General features: G+C 43.2%; 1 protein-coding gene across 4 annotated transcripts in view; it reads right to left on the bottom strand.

Moving 5' to 3' along the window:
- Nucleotides 1-14,261, bottom strand: part of SMOC2 (SPARC related modular calcium binding 2) — a 1,475,178-nt gene that overhangs the window by 509,851 nt on the left and 951,066 nt on the right. The gene's annotated exons all lie outside the window — the stretch shown is intronic.

Below are 14,261 nucleotides of genomic sequence, written 5' to 3' on the forward strand. Positions count from 1 at the left end.
GGGCTCCCTTTCTACTGCAGGTTTTCGCCCTACTTAAGACCAGAAAAAAGCAGGTCTTAAGACCCTGCTGCTAATGTGCCTTATCGCATGTTTTTGGCCCACATCACCGATCAAGCTGGTCGTTGAGAATATCGTGAAGTGGTGTTATCGTGAGTTTTTGGACGGGAACGCCTACTCTGCATATGATTAGCGTTAGTTGACGCTGTCAGCATTTGCGGTGTTTTCAGCGGCAGCTATCGCAGGTAAACTGGCAATGTCGGCTGTTAGCGCTGGCTAGTGAATAGGGCAATAAATCCATCGCCACTTTCGTGGCGGAAAAGTGCCGCTAAATCGGCGATGTGTCCTTGAGAATATGCCCCTATATTACCATTGTATTGGGAATTAATATCTTGTACTTTAGCTTTACCTTTCGTTTCTGTTTGGGGTTCACTCTTTATGGATGTGTAGGACTCATGATGAATTTCAAGCTTTCACAGCAACTAATAATCAGCGTGGTGGTATTTTATGATTAACTTAGAACAATGTTAGAGTGTACCTTAGGTTGATTATTATTTGTTTTGCAGCCCTGATGAAGTCAATGGTTCATGCTTAATTTCTGTTGGATGCAGAAAAGACTCTGATTTGGTGCTCAGGATATTATTCATTGTTATTTGAGGGCAATTTTGCCTTTCCTATTGGAAGGGTTGAGTGGCTGCTTCTATTCCCTGGTGCACCATTTTGGAGTAAATGATCTGAAACCCTGAGATAAACGATTGTGCGCAGATTGTACACTGCCATTTCTCATTTATGTATATAAAAGCAAACAACACAAGAGAAACATAAACATGTCACTCATAAAAACAGCATAACAGAAAAATAAGATACATGGTACACATAAAATGTTAAAATCAGCAGATAAAACCCTATAAAATAACAACTCCCAAAATCACATAAGGATAATAATCAAACCAAATAATAGACTAACATAGCCACAGCTCAAATTAATTTCATTTTTCACTATACTAATTTAGCCACTAATCCTTTATGGGTTCCGGAGGAGAATGCTATTCACCGAAAAAGCACTTTGATGCCTCATCAGTGGTAGTAAGCACTATATAAATGCAATTACAATACAATATAATAATCAATAGTCAACAGAGGCAGAACTAATCAAGTCTGGAATACCTCAGTCTCATAGCAGCTCTTTAAAAAAAACAAGAGACTTTCAAAATGATATGCTCATTAGATAACAGCTGCAAGAACATGAGTGCAGGTCAAACCTGCATAAAATTCAAGAATTTCAATAGAGGAAAAATAAACATTCTTCTAGGTAACCTCAAATAACTGCAAAACATCATAAAATGTAAGAGGTCTAGTGGAGATGCATTGTCGCAGTCACAAGGACCCGAGGAGCCAGACGGAGTGCAACCGCTAGGAGAAACAAAAAAATAATGCAACATGTTAAATCTAAATCTGCTCAAAAGAAATGTGTCCCTGTCGCTGCTTACAATAGATAAATAAGGTTCCATAGACTGAACTATTTTTAGCAGCATATGCCCCCGTAACAAAGGGTTTCATCAGTTCCGACTGCTCTCTATGTAGCATCTTACATTGCAGAAAAGGGTCCCTCATCCACTTCGACTCTAAAGTGCTCAAGGACGGGGAACTGTAAAATTCATCCTCCCTAACCAAACTATTAAAGGACTCCTTAACATATGCAATTCATGGGATTTTAGTAGCATGGCCAAGCGACAGACAGTCCTTAGGGATCAGACTATTCTGCTGAGATTCCTCCCTGTCCAGACCTTAATCTAGCATAAGAGTAATCACGTCTGTTATATACTTTATTCCTAATTCTTCATGCACACAGAATGCTGAGGTACTGTGAGGAACCTGCAGCACATGCCTTAAAACATATTTTCAATGGTCTGCAGGGTATCAACTCTCATATATACCCAAACATCACTGCCATAAAAAACCTTGGAAACGCAGTTGGCCTGATAGACCTTAGTTAAGGCAACGGGTTCTGTAGACCCAGCCTCTGAGCAAAACTAATAACAGCTGCATTAGCCTTAACAAGCTCTTCTTTCTTATTAGCGATCAGAAGCTTTAAGTTCTTACAGGTATCGAATAAGACCCAGAGATAGGGAAAAGCTGACACTTTGGCTAAGATGTGATTACCCACCTTAAATGTTTTTGTTCTAGTAGACCGCGGGCCCACTACCATCACATAAGACTTATTGAAACTAACCAAGAGGTCCAAGATGCCCATGAAAGCTGCAAACGTATTCAATAATAGCTGTAGACCAACAGCAGTCCTAGCCGTCGGAACAGCGTCATCCACATATGGTAGCATTGGGAACAATCTCGTACCTACCTTTGGGCAATTGTCCACCCAAACTATTTCACAGATCACTCCCCACCATTTTAGCCGAACAAATTATAGCCACTTCTAACTTTACACTATTAGGCGACCTTAATCTACACTTTGACACCACCCCAGATCATATTGCTATGGAACTGGTGGATGACCTAGCGGCATTACAGTTAGATCAGCGGGTCATAGCCCCCACACACTCAAAAGGTCACCTACTGGACCCAGTTTTTAGCAATTGCACAGAGTTAGTAGTCAGCCAACCGATCGGCCTTCCCTGGACCGACCATTCTCTTATCCCTTTTACCTGGTCCACCTGCAAATCTACACCTCCTATACCTCTAGTTAAGAACACGAGGAATTGGGCCAGATTACCCATCGAATCCTGGATTCACAATTTAGAATCCACCTGCCCGTCTCACAACGCAGACCCTAGCGTAGCACACCAGGAATACGAAGACTGGATTATAAAATCTCTTGAAACCTCCCTTCCACTTCGCAAGATTACACCTAAAAGGGCACATAAATCGGCCCCCTGGTTCTCAGACACCCTCAGAGACAAAAAACGTCTCTGTAGGAAATTAGAGAGATCGTGGCGTCTGGATTATTTACCAGAAAAAAAGTCTCAATATAGAGAAGCAATCAAGGCCTACAAAGACGAGATAATGGTCGCTCAATCAGCTCACTTCGCCGATAAAATCATGGCAGCTAAATCTAAACCCAAGGAAGTTTTCCACTTAGTGAAAAAATTAACCAAAGTGGCTAGCTCAACCGCACCTCCTGTTAAGACCCGAGCCCAATGTAATGATCTAGCAGAATTTTTTCATAAAAAAGTCACTCAGATCTACTCCTCTTTTCCAACGGCAGTCACAGATCTAAGAGTACATGACCAGGTACCACTGAGGCAGGCCCCCCACCGGATCGGGTATCACTAGATCAATACCCCCTTCTAGATCTTGAAGCTCTTGACCAACTAGCCCACCAAGTAAAATCAGGATCCCCACGTGACCCAGCTCCACCAGAGGCCATGATACAGGCGAGCCAGGCTACCCTGCCTGTAGTACTGAACCTCTTAAACGCTTCCATCTCATCCTGCACCGTGCCCATTGCATGGAAGAAAGCCATGGTTTGGGCCCTGCTTAAGAAGCCAAATCTCGACCCAGAGGATCCTAGCAGCTACCGCCCAATTTCGCTGTTCCCTTGGGTTAGCAAAATTCTCGAGAAGCACATCAATGTCCATCTGATGAAGTTCCTCGAGAATAACTTGCTACTGGATGCTACCCAGACAGGCTTCAGACCCAGGCATGGAACCGAAACCGCCTTACTGGCGGTCACCGAAGAAACCCGAAGGATTCTGGATCAAGGAGGATCAGTGGCAGTGGTCCTCCTTGACCTAAGTGCCGCCTTTGATACGGTCAGTCACGCCACCCTGCTGAACCGCCTATTTAACATCGGAGTAACAGGCAATGCACTTAGATGGCTCGAATCATTTCTGAGCAATAGATCATTCCAGATTTTTGACGGGGATACGGTGTCTGCCAGCAGATCACTGAGCTGTGGGGTACCGCAGGGCTCCTCCTTAAGCCCTGCGCTATTTAACATCTATATGAAACCACTGGCGGAGGTCGTCCAGCCGTTTGGTATTAAGATCATTTCATATGCTGACGACACTCAGCTAGTGGTTTCCTTGGCGCAGGAGGGCAACAGACCTCTTTTATCAGGTCTTATGAAATGCCTGGAGGAAGTCAAGGAATGGATGACAACGTCCTCCCTAAAGCTCAATGGGGATAAAACAGAGCTGATGCTCCTAGGACCAACATCTCCAGTACCATTTAATTCCCTCTGGCCCCAATGCCTGGGCACCCCCCCAGCACCCAAACACAACATAAAGAGCTTAGGGGTATGGCTTGACAAGACCCTTTCCTTCAACACCCAGGCCACCAAACTGTCTGCGACCTGTTTTGGCCTCCTCAGAATGTTGAGGAAAGTTCTTCCCCTTCTACCGATGGAGGCCAAACAGGTAGCAGTTCAGGGTCTGATCCAGTCCCGGTTGGACTTTAGTAATGTCCTCTACCTTGGTGCCCCGGAATTCACACTGCGAAAGCTCCAGGTAGTCCAGAACTGCGCAGCCCGCACCCTGCTGCAGCTGCCTCGCAGACAATCAGTCAAGCCCGGACTTAGCAAGCTGCATTGGCTACCGGTGTGACAGAGAATTGCCTTCAAGGCAATGTGCATCTCTCATCAGGCTTTCTGGCAGACTGGACCAGCAATTAGCCGCAATTTAATAGCTCACTACCACCCAACCAGAAATCTCCGCTCCACCCAGGCCTTTCTAGCCTCAATACCCAAAGTAAAAAGAGCGAGAGCTGGTGGCAGGATGTTCGCACTAAATGCTGCCAAGTTGTGGAATTCTCTCCCTCTTCAACTTCGGTCCAATCCCAATCTGCTGTCATTCCGGAAACAATTAAAAACCTTCCTGTTCACTACCCCCTTTAATTCTTCTGGCTGATCCCCCCTCAGTGCTCAGTTACCACTAGTCTACACTAGCACTTGGACGCCCCTGGGCAGCAATTCGCGCTTTATAAATTCACTTTTCATTTCATTTCATTTCATTTCATTTCTTCCACTGAAAGGAGGGCTTGCTCCAGTCCATTTACATAAATGGTAAGCAAAAAGGGGGCAAGAACACACCCCTGAAGGACCCCGCTTCTGGTTCTAAAGGATTGGGTACAGTCTGAACCCTGGGTATACGAACAGATGCTGAGGTATATGCATGTAGATCTCTTAAGAAAAGCACAATCTCAGGGCCCACCCCCATCGAGAGAAGCAAACACCACAGCTTTTCACAGTTAATCCTATCAAAGGCAGAAGGTAAATCCATAAAAGCCAGGGGGGTCGACTCAGACAAGGCAACAGTATATTTGTTTAAAATCAAATATAAATTCAAGCATTGGTCAATTGTAGAATTCCTGTGCTGAAATCATATTGACCTTCAGAGATTATGTTGTTCTCATCCACCCACAACATCAACCTTTCTAGGAGCACCCTATCCAGGACCTACACAGCAGCATCAATCAAAGATATCGGCTGGTAACACTGGAGGTTATTCTTGAATAAGGGAACAATTATGGCAGTGGGTCACAAGGGTGGAAGGCCCTCCCTCACTGCAGCATTTAAAACCATTGTTAGGGCTGGGCACCAGATCTCAACCTTACACAAAAACAGATCAAGGGGCATTCCATCAGGCCCTGGGGCCTTGTTGCGTGATAGAGATAAGATACCCAGGCTTATTTCCTCTCACATAAAAATGAGATTAGATCACCCACCCAAGAACACACCCAGGTCAACACTACCCTTGCAAGAAACACTATTATAAATATCTTCAAAGTGTGCTAGGCCGCTGATGCTTTGTGATATGGTGGCGTTAAACAGGACAGTTTTTTACTAGCAACACAGGACCGATTTATTGTACGCCAGAACAAAGAAATATCTTTACTGGCACGTGCTTGAACTAAATCATCCCATGCTCTCCTCTTAAAATATTTTTATGATTCACAGATTCCAATACATACACCCTTCAGTAAGCAACATCACAATCCTCATCTCTAGTCACCCGCTTTATTGTTTCCTTCAGACTTCGTAGAGCCTTGGAACACTTGTGGTCAAGCTATTTGTATTCATACCACCTAGTGACTGACGGGGGAGCCTTGAGTAAGGCTAGCACCTTATGAGAGATACACACATAGGCAGATAGTATTGACCCACTTGAGGAGCATAGGTCCAGACAGGTAAAATCTCATGTCTGCTCCCAAAAAAAGAGTGTTGTCAACTGCATAAGCTCCACCTGGGACCACCTTAATCGCCTACCTTGATCTATTGGAGAAAGCACCCCCTGTAACCCTGAGGAATTCCTAATGCTAGAACGTCTCCCACTCATAGCTAAAGAAAGAGGGTTATGATCACTAAAGGTCCTATGCACTATACTGGAATTAGGGAGCAGCAAAAAAACGGAGCTGATTCAATAATAAATTCAGTTATCGAAGCACAACTCCTATACATAAAAGTGGGTAAAATGCAGTGATTGATAGAATTGACTAACTTTTTAAGGGAGAAGACAAGGTTATAATTATTTAGGATTGCATTTAATTAAAAGTCCTACCTACTATGGACCATATGTAGCCCCTCTCCCAAAGTGCATTTAGCTTTCATGTTACTTAAATCCATAGGGCACTCACATACGTGAACATTAAATTCACCAGCTAAGATTCACCTATCCAGCACGCACCTACTGCTAGTCAGTGTCAATAGGCAAGCTTACAATGGTGAAATTAGATAACTCATCAGACCAACCTTTAGCGTTCTAAAAATTGATTCGTGTAAAATATATGGAACCAGGGAATGTTAACCTGAACACTTGTATCATATGTGAACCCCAAGCAAGATCCTTGATTTTCCCACAAAGGTCCAAACAAACAAATGTGATCAACCCCTCGTTAGCCCGCCCCGCCACCGAAGCCATCGCCCAGGTAAAATGTTTTATAACCCTCAAGAAATAATCCGTTTAGCTCTTTCTACGTTTCCTGTAAACAGATCACATGATATTGTCTTATAAAAGAAACTCATTTGGAAATTGATTTGGAGCTGTCCAGAATGTTCAGGGCAAGCATGGACTTTTTCAGGAGAAAAGCTAGAAAAACAAGCATTGGCATAGCCAATAGGTCTTGCCTTTGGGACCTTATAAGTGTTTAGCCATACACCAATTAATGTTGTTGCAGTAAGGATATTGTGCTGCATAACTAAATACTTATAAGTTACCAAAGGCGAGACCTACTGGCTATGCCAATGCTTGTTAGCTGGTAGCGGCTGGGCAGGGCACGCGCATGTGGTATAAATGGTCGATCGTTCCCATAGTAACCAACGCCGTCACACACATGGCTGCTGGAGACATGGCGCACCTAAATGGACTACAGAGTCAGACACCAAAGTAACCCCTACGATGATAGTGGTATTCAAGCGGGTACCCACTGGGTCTATGCCATAGGAAGCGGACTCCGCATTTGATGTGCACTCGCGATGCCTTGTTAGTGACCTGACGCGCACTTGCTAATAAAAACGTCTTCGAAATAAAAAAAAAGGACACATAGGAAGACAAAATGCGACATCATCACTTTGCAACTGTTTATTCAATGTTCCTGGACATTTGCTTCCGAGAGATCAAACCCACATGGGAAAATATTCTATTACGTCATCACTGTACTAGTGCACATTCTACATTCTGGTGTGTTTTTCTAGGAAATGGAACCCAGTATGGAAAATAGTCTATGCCCATATTGACGCACGACGAGTGCCAAATGTTCTGGATTATAGTTTGAATTGGTCCGTTATAAACAATTTATACCATGGGACATGTTTCTCAACTATACATAAGAAAATTATGTTAAACATGAGCTTTAATAAACAGATACATTCAACAAAAAAAACAGAGAGAGAGAGAGAAAGAGAGAGCATGAGAGACAGAGAGAAAGAGAGAGAGAGAAAGCGAGAGGAGAGAGAGAGAGAGAGAGAGAGAGAGAGAGAGAGAGAGAGAGAGAGAGAGAGAGCCCGGGAGTGATGCGTGCTTGCGCGCGCAGTCTGCTCATTTTCAAGCACTGCACTCATGCTTGTGGCGCGCTCCTGCTCGCTCCCGCAAGGTGGATGCCGCCACAAGCACGAGTGTGTGCTTGAAAATGACCAGAGCGACGGCTAAAGGCCCTCCTATGCAACACATGCGCGCTGCATAGGCGAGACATAAAAAACAAGCACTGCGGTATCAGTGTTCAATAGGTTGTATTAGCTCGTGGTATTAGCAAGGCACTTGCAGTGGGGCCCAAAGTATGAAGCAATGCATGAAGTGAAAAGGGGAACTAGGTCGTGAGATGAGAGAAACAAAGATGGACAAAGTTAGAAAAAAAGGCATAGGCGAAAACAAGAAATTAGGAAAGTGTACCGAGATGGGAAAGTGAAAAAGTAAAACATGGTGTGAAACTAGACAGGGAACCAGTGCTGGCAATCGAAAACTAACCTTTGGGACCCCATAATGGGGGGGGGGGGTGATAAAGGGTATCAGCAGAAAGGGGTGGAGTTGCGAGAGGCAGAACATGGGGAGCAGTATTTCCTCCAACCCGGTCAGTAGTCAACCTACATTTTTTTTTTTAATTCTTTTTTATTCTGCCTCCTTTCCAAATGCCTTTCACATTAAGGCAAGATATTGAAGAGATCTTTGTATACCGAGCAATCTTCTGGATGTAATAACAGTAAGATACCTCAGGTGGTTTATGCACTTGCTGGAGAAATGTATGTGCCTATTCATAAAATAGCATAGAGGGTTAATATGACTGCTGCATAGAACAATGTGTAATATACAGGTCGCAGATTTGTATTTTATGTACACAGCTCAGTGGGTTACTGCTTTTGCTTCAGAGCTCTTTTTGCTACCTGCAGATCACAAGTTATAATCCTTGTAATATAACTCAGTGAGTTACGAACTGCGGACAAGGAGCTAAATGAAAACTGCCAGGCACAAGTGTAGAACCTGTTTCTCCTCAATATTTCGTTATTCTAAGGCTGCTGAAAGGGTTCTTTTGGGCAATAATAAGGATGTATTAACAAGTGCTGTCTTCATGGTTACTAGAGTAATTACTAAGCCGATGTATCTGACCTTCTTACAGTGCACGCATAGCTCTTACATAATGAGCTCACAAAACAAAAAAGCATGCCACCAATTCATAGTTCAGCTCAAGCACTAGTGAAGTGATAAGCTGAATGTCTTTGTTTGATCGTTGGCTCTGGAATCAAGCTGTTAAGCTCACGCTAAACCCAGCCAAGATAAGACTTGAACAAAAGATGTGCTGATGGCCTTTTATGTGAGGCATGCGAGTTGGGCCCAGCTAGAGCTGAAAGTAAGAGGCCTCTCTCACCTCTTGCAGGTTGCTGCTTAGACTACAAAGCATGCAAAATGCAGATGTCGTTGTATGTGTCCCAGTGATGGCAAACTGCACAAGGACAGAATCAGAACATCTACCCTAGGCCGTCCAAACTCTGGCTCCATTGAATCTTGAAGGACCCACTTCATTTTCAGCGCTGAAGGGAATGTAAAAAAAAAGGGCAAAGAAAAGAATCTGTAAATGGGTAAAATAAAAGCAAGAGGGAAAGAAGCAGGAAGGAAATAAAAGAGATGTCAAAATGAGAGGAAATATAACGTGGCATGGGAACATGGGCATCTTGTGTTAAACAAGAGAAGATAGAATAAAGTGAAAAACAATGGTCTAAAACTACAAAAAGAAAATGCAAAAGTGGAGCATGCAGAACATGTTAAAGGTGAAGGAGAAAACAAATCAAGGTAGGAGATGAGAGATAAGGTGGAACAAAAAAAAGAAAATAAAGCTGGTGTAAAACCAGAGAAAGAGAGGCAGAGGAAACATGTGGTGTGAAATAAGAGAGATAATAGAAAAATGATGTGAGAGACAACATGGTGTGAAAGAACAGAGTGGGAATTAGATAAAGAAAAGTGAGAGAGAAAACATTTTGTTGGAACCAGCAATAGGAGAGAAAGTTAAGAAGGACTGAAAATACAAAGTGCAAAACAAGAGAGAAGATAGAAAAAGTGAAAGAAAAATAATGTGTGGCAGCAGACATAAGATGGACAAGGAAACGGATGTGAAGTAAGAAAGACTGTGGTGAAAGTAGAAGAATAAGATAAAAGGACCGATCAAATGTGGGAAATAAGGAAAGTGTGAATGAGAGAATTAGAATGAACTTGGAGAAAGACCCAGATTTACTCAAATGTTTGCAATGCTGCGTGCAAATCAGCACTGTACTTTTTGTGAATGGGAAAAAATAGTGCAGCAACATATCTATAAATCAACATCTGCTGATGACATCATGGATGATGCAACCACAAAAGCCCGATTTAGCACTATGCCAGGGTGCACAGGCTGTAATTCAGTGCTTTCTTGTGTTACATCTGTCATCAAAAAGAAAACCATCGAATATAAACCAAAGCCATAGGGTGGCTCAAAAATAAAGATATAACTTCATCAAAAAGTACACGTATCACGCCTGGAAAAATAGTGCAATGTCATTTAACCTGACGCATGCGCATTGCTTGCACTGGCATATGTTGTGATTCTCTGCGTCACTTTATTTTATGTGGTTCTGGGAGGGAATCCTAGGGGTGATTTTGCTGTTCTCGCCCCGTGACGCTCCCTTTCCATGGATTATCATGGGTTTGGCGCTGTACTACAGCGTGTAATTCGGCTATGGGGACATGAAAAATGAAGTCTTGATTAAAAGGTTTAAAATGGGAGAAAACAACTGAAGACAATGTGTGAAAGAGGGAATCTAGACAAAAGCTAGAGACGTGACAAATAAACAAAAGGGGTATGGAGGAGCAAGAAATAGAGGGAGAAGTGGGAAAAACAAGTAGGCGGTGAAATGGACATGCAAGAGGGAGAGAGGTTGGAAATAAAATGAGAGCTGACAAGTGAGAAATAGAGAAAACAAGCGCACGCGCCTCGCACTGAAAGTTAAAGAGGCGGAGGAGTGCACCCGCGAGTGGTGTGCGCGCTAGCAGTCTGCTCATTTTCAAGCACTGCACTCGTGCTTGTGGCGTGCCCCTGCGCGCTCCCGCAAGGTGGATGCTGCCACAAGCACGAGTGTGTGCTTAAAAATGACCAGAGCGACGGCTAAAGGTCCTCCTATGTAGCATATGCGCGCTGCGTAGGCGAGACCTAAAAACTGGAAGATGGCAGGGAAGCTTTGTGTAGCTCTGCAAAAATTGGCTAGGGGAAATTAATGTTGATCAAACAAGCTATTCGTTTTAATAAAACAATGATGACTAGCTCGCCATTACAGCATTTCAACAGAGCTTAAAGTACCCAATTTGTATAAGAGAAAATCCATATGACACTAAAGGTGCCTCAGTAACCAGCACAGAAAAAAGTTACTAATAATATGGTGTCTGCAGAGGTTATATTATCTGGGATGTTTAATTGGAGGCACACTTCCAGTAAGTAAAAAGTTCAGACAAATTCAAATATAGACTTTTAATAAATAAACACTTTAAAGTGCGGCCTGGTAGCAATGGGTAAATATTTCCTTTAGAAAGCGTATTGTGTTGTACATGTTTGACTAGCTTGTTTCTTTCAAATAATTAAAGGCCAGCCCATGCCCCTTTTTCTGCAGGCCACAGGAGTGATTACTTAGTGTGCAGCCCTCTGCAAGAAAGTGAGCCAATCTGACTGGTGGGTCTGCCAAAAAAAAAACTCAAATAAAACAGATTCTAAATATTTAACTTTTTGAGATAACCAGCATCGTGCTAAGAGAAATGCTGGACTTGCTTACCTAATAAGGCAAGGTTTTTATTACAATTTATATCGATGCACATCTTGCTGTTCCTCCCTTGCTCCAATTTATTTTCATGTTTTAATCTCCAAAAATAAAGAAAGATTGTGCGATATCCGAGGAATAAATGGAAGCCCAGCTCTGCTCATAATTCCCTTCCAAGAAATTAAAGGAGTTGTACATATCGAGCTGCTTCAAACTGATTTATTTCTATTCATTGCACATGACTTGTTGCCAAAAAACAGTAGCACGGACCGCTGGAGGAACAAGGCTGCAGGACCCTTCTATGAGCATGGCCTAGTGTTCATTATTTGCACCCGGAAACCCAGGTCTGAATCCCAGAAAACATACATGATCGGCCACTACTGCACAGTGTGCCAGAATCAGAAGTCACACATATCTGCAAAGGTTTCGGAGTGCTCATGTGTGACATTTCCATAATGTCAGTGTAATTATGAGTGACATTCGACGACTATGAGTGACACTTTCTTGTGAGCACAATCAAGCAATGAATACGAGGGAAACATATAAATATCAGAAATTACATCCACATAGCTGCCAAGCTTTCAGTGCACTTATGAGTGACATTCAACTGCCAAATGTGTGACACTTAGAGTTAGACTTTGTCACAAGTAAAGCCAAGCAATGAAGTCCATGGAAAGAAATAAATATCAGAAATGAAACCCTTTTTGATCAAAGAGAATCTCCAAAATATCTTGAAAGTGCTTCAAAACCCCTGAAATGGAAGTTAACACTCGCTTTAGTATGAACATTAAATGTCTGCACATTGTGCAACAGCCTCTCTAGTGTGTAATAATACAATTTTAAAACAATGTGCATACTCAACAGTGGGTTAATTAGCAGGCTGAGACCCCTAGCACTATAATGGCGTAGTCTCTATTCCCCAGAGCATGAACAGAATTGCTCCTTTTAATAGGAAAGAGCAAACACGATAAAACAGGAGAGAAGGAAACTGACTTCGGGTTCTTGATGTGTCAAGGAGATATCATGTTTGTGCAACCAGAAGCTTGTGCATGTGATAAAATTGTGGAGAACACACCATTGGTTAAGGCCTGGGCACTGAAGCCAATGAGAGATTAGGGTGGTGTTATCAACAAACGGGCCCTTCCACACCTTGAATAGGAAGGCCAAGAACAGCAGAAGTCCTTCCTCAACAAGCATCTGCAGTCTGCTTATGACCAAAAGAGCATGAATTCAGAAAAACGTGTTACCACCAAGGCATAGGTCATGTCCCTGGACGCCAAACAATGCCATTAGTATCCACTCAATTGAGCATTCCCAAACAGAGAAATCTTTTTGCCTCTAGATTAAAATTATACAAGTGTCCCAAACAGAGACAGGAAAGAGCCTAAAAAGACAGTGCATCGTTAATCATGCAGCACAAAGGATTTTGACTGCCTAAAAGATAAAACGTAAAGATATCATTGTAAAAGCATGTCTCCCACCATGAATCTTTTCCTTATTGTGACCTAATACCGTTAGAAACATGTGGCAGAGTCTACAGATCAAATGAACACAGGGGAGAGTACGTGTTGCACAAGTGCCTGGGCGAGCGTCATGTTGGGGCTTTGGTCAGCCTGGGGAGGTGGCGACAGGCTCTAAGAGGCAGCAGTTCCAAACGGTGTCTGTGGGGATGGAGAGTCACACAAAGCTCTCCTCTCATCCCTCAGCGGTGTCCCACTCTGGCTGCTCACCTGCAGTCAGTGACACTACTCAGATTCCAGTCACATCCTTCCATGCTCACCAGACCCTCTGCATGTCGGGCAGTCCTTTCCGAGGAATAACTCCAGGGCTCAACTGCCCGTGCATGCCTGATGATTGTCCATGTGGGTCTTCAAGAGGCCAGACGGGGCCACCAGTAGAGGGCAATATGTTTTTGATTGAAACAGTGTATCCAACTGTCCCAGTCATCATAACAGCTGGTTTCCCAGGCCCATGGCAGGTGAAATTGCTTCACAGACAAAAGCAGCAGTGCACACATAAAGCGCTGTGTGTGAGGCTGCTTTTTGGAACGCCTAAAGATTCACAAAGGTGTCAGGGAGCTCTGTATGCGTGACTAATTCATTGAGTGCAGTGATGCGGTCACCAGCACTAAAAGGCATTAGTCTAACCCATGATGTGTTGTACTAGTCAGGGTTGAGTCACATATCAAGCATGGGTTTTTTAGAATCACACATAAAAGTTTTCAATATAATTGGAAATTAAAGTGAGCTATTTAGTGACCATAAACAACAAAAAAAGAAATCTTCTGGCAATCAACTCTCTCACAAAGAGTTCAGCCAACTTGCTCCCTCTGCACAGTATTGGACTAGTCCAGAGACAAATGCAAAAAGAACAACTGATGGACAGAATGCAGAACAATGTCATACATTCACCTCAGTACAGAGATCTGGGCCTAAATCCATCATTTTTTTGCTCACCATGCCATTCCAGTTTGAACCCAGCCATATGCAAATCAGTCTGCCTGGCCAGGTCCTCCCTGGACTGGAAACATGCATCCTAGGAC

Source organism: Triturus cristatus, chromosome 6 (genome assembly GCF_964204655.1).
Source record: "Triturus cristatus chromosome 6, aTriCri1.1, whole genome shotgun sequence".
In the NCBI taxonomy this organism is placed as follows: domain Eukaryota; kingdom Metazoa; phylum Chordata; class Amphibia; order Caudata; family Salamandridae; genus Triturus; species Triturus cristatus.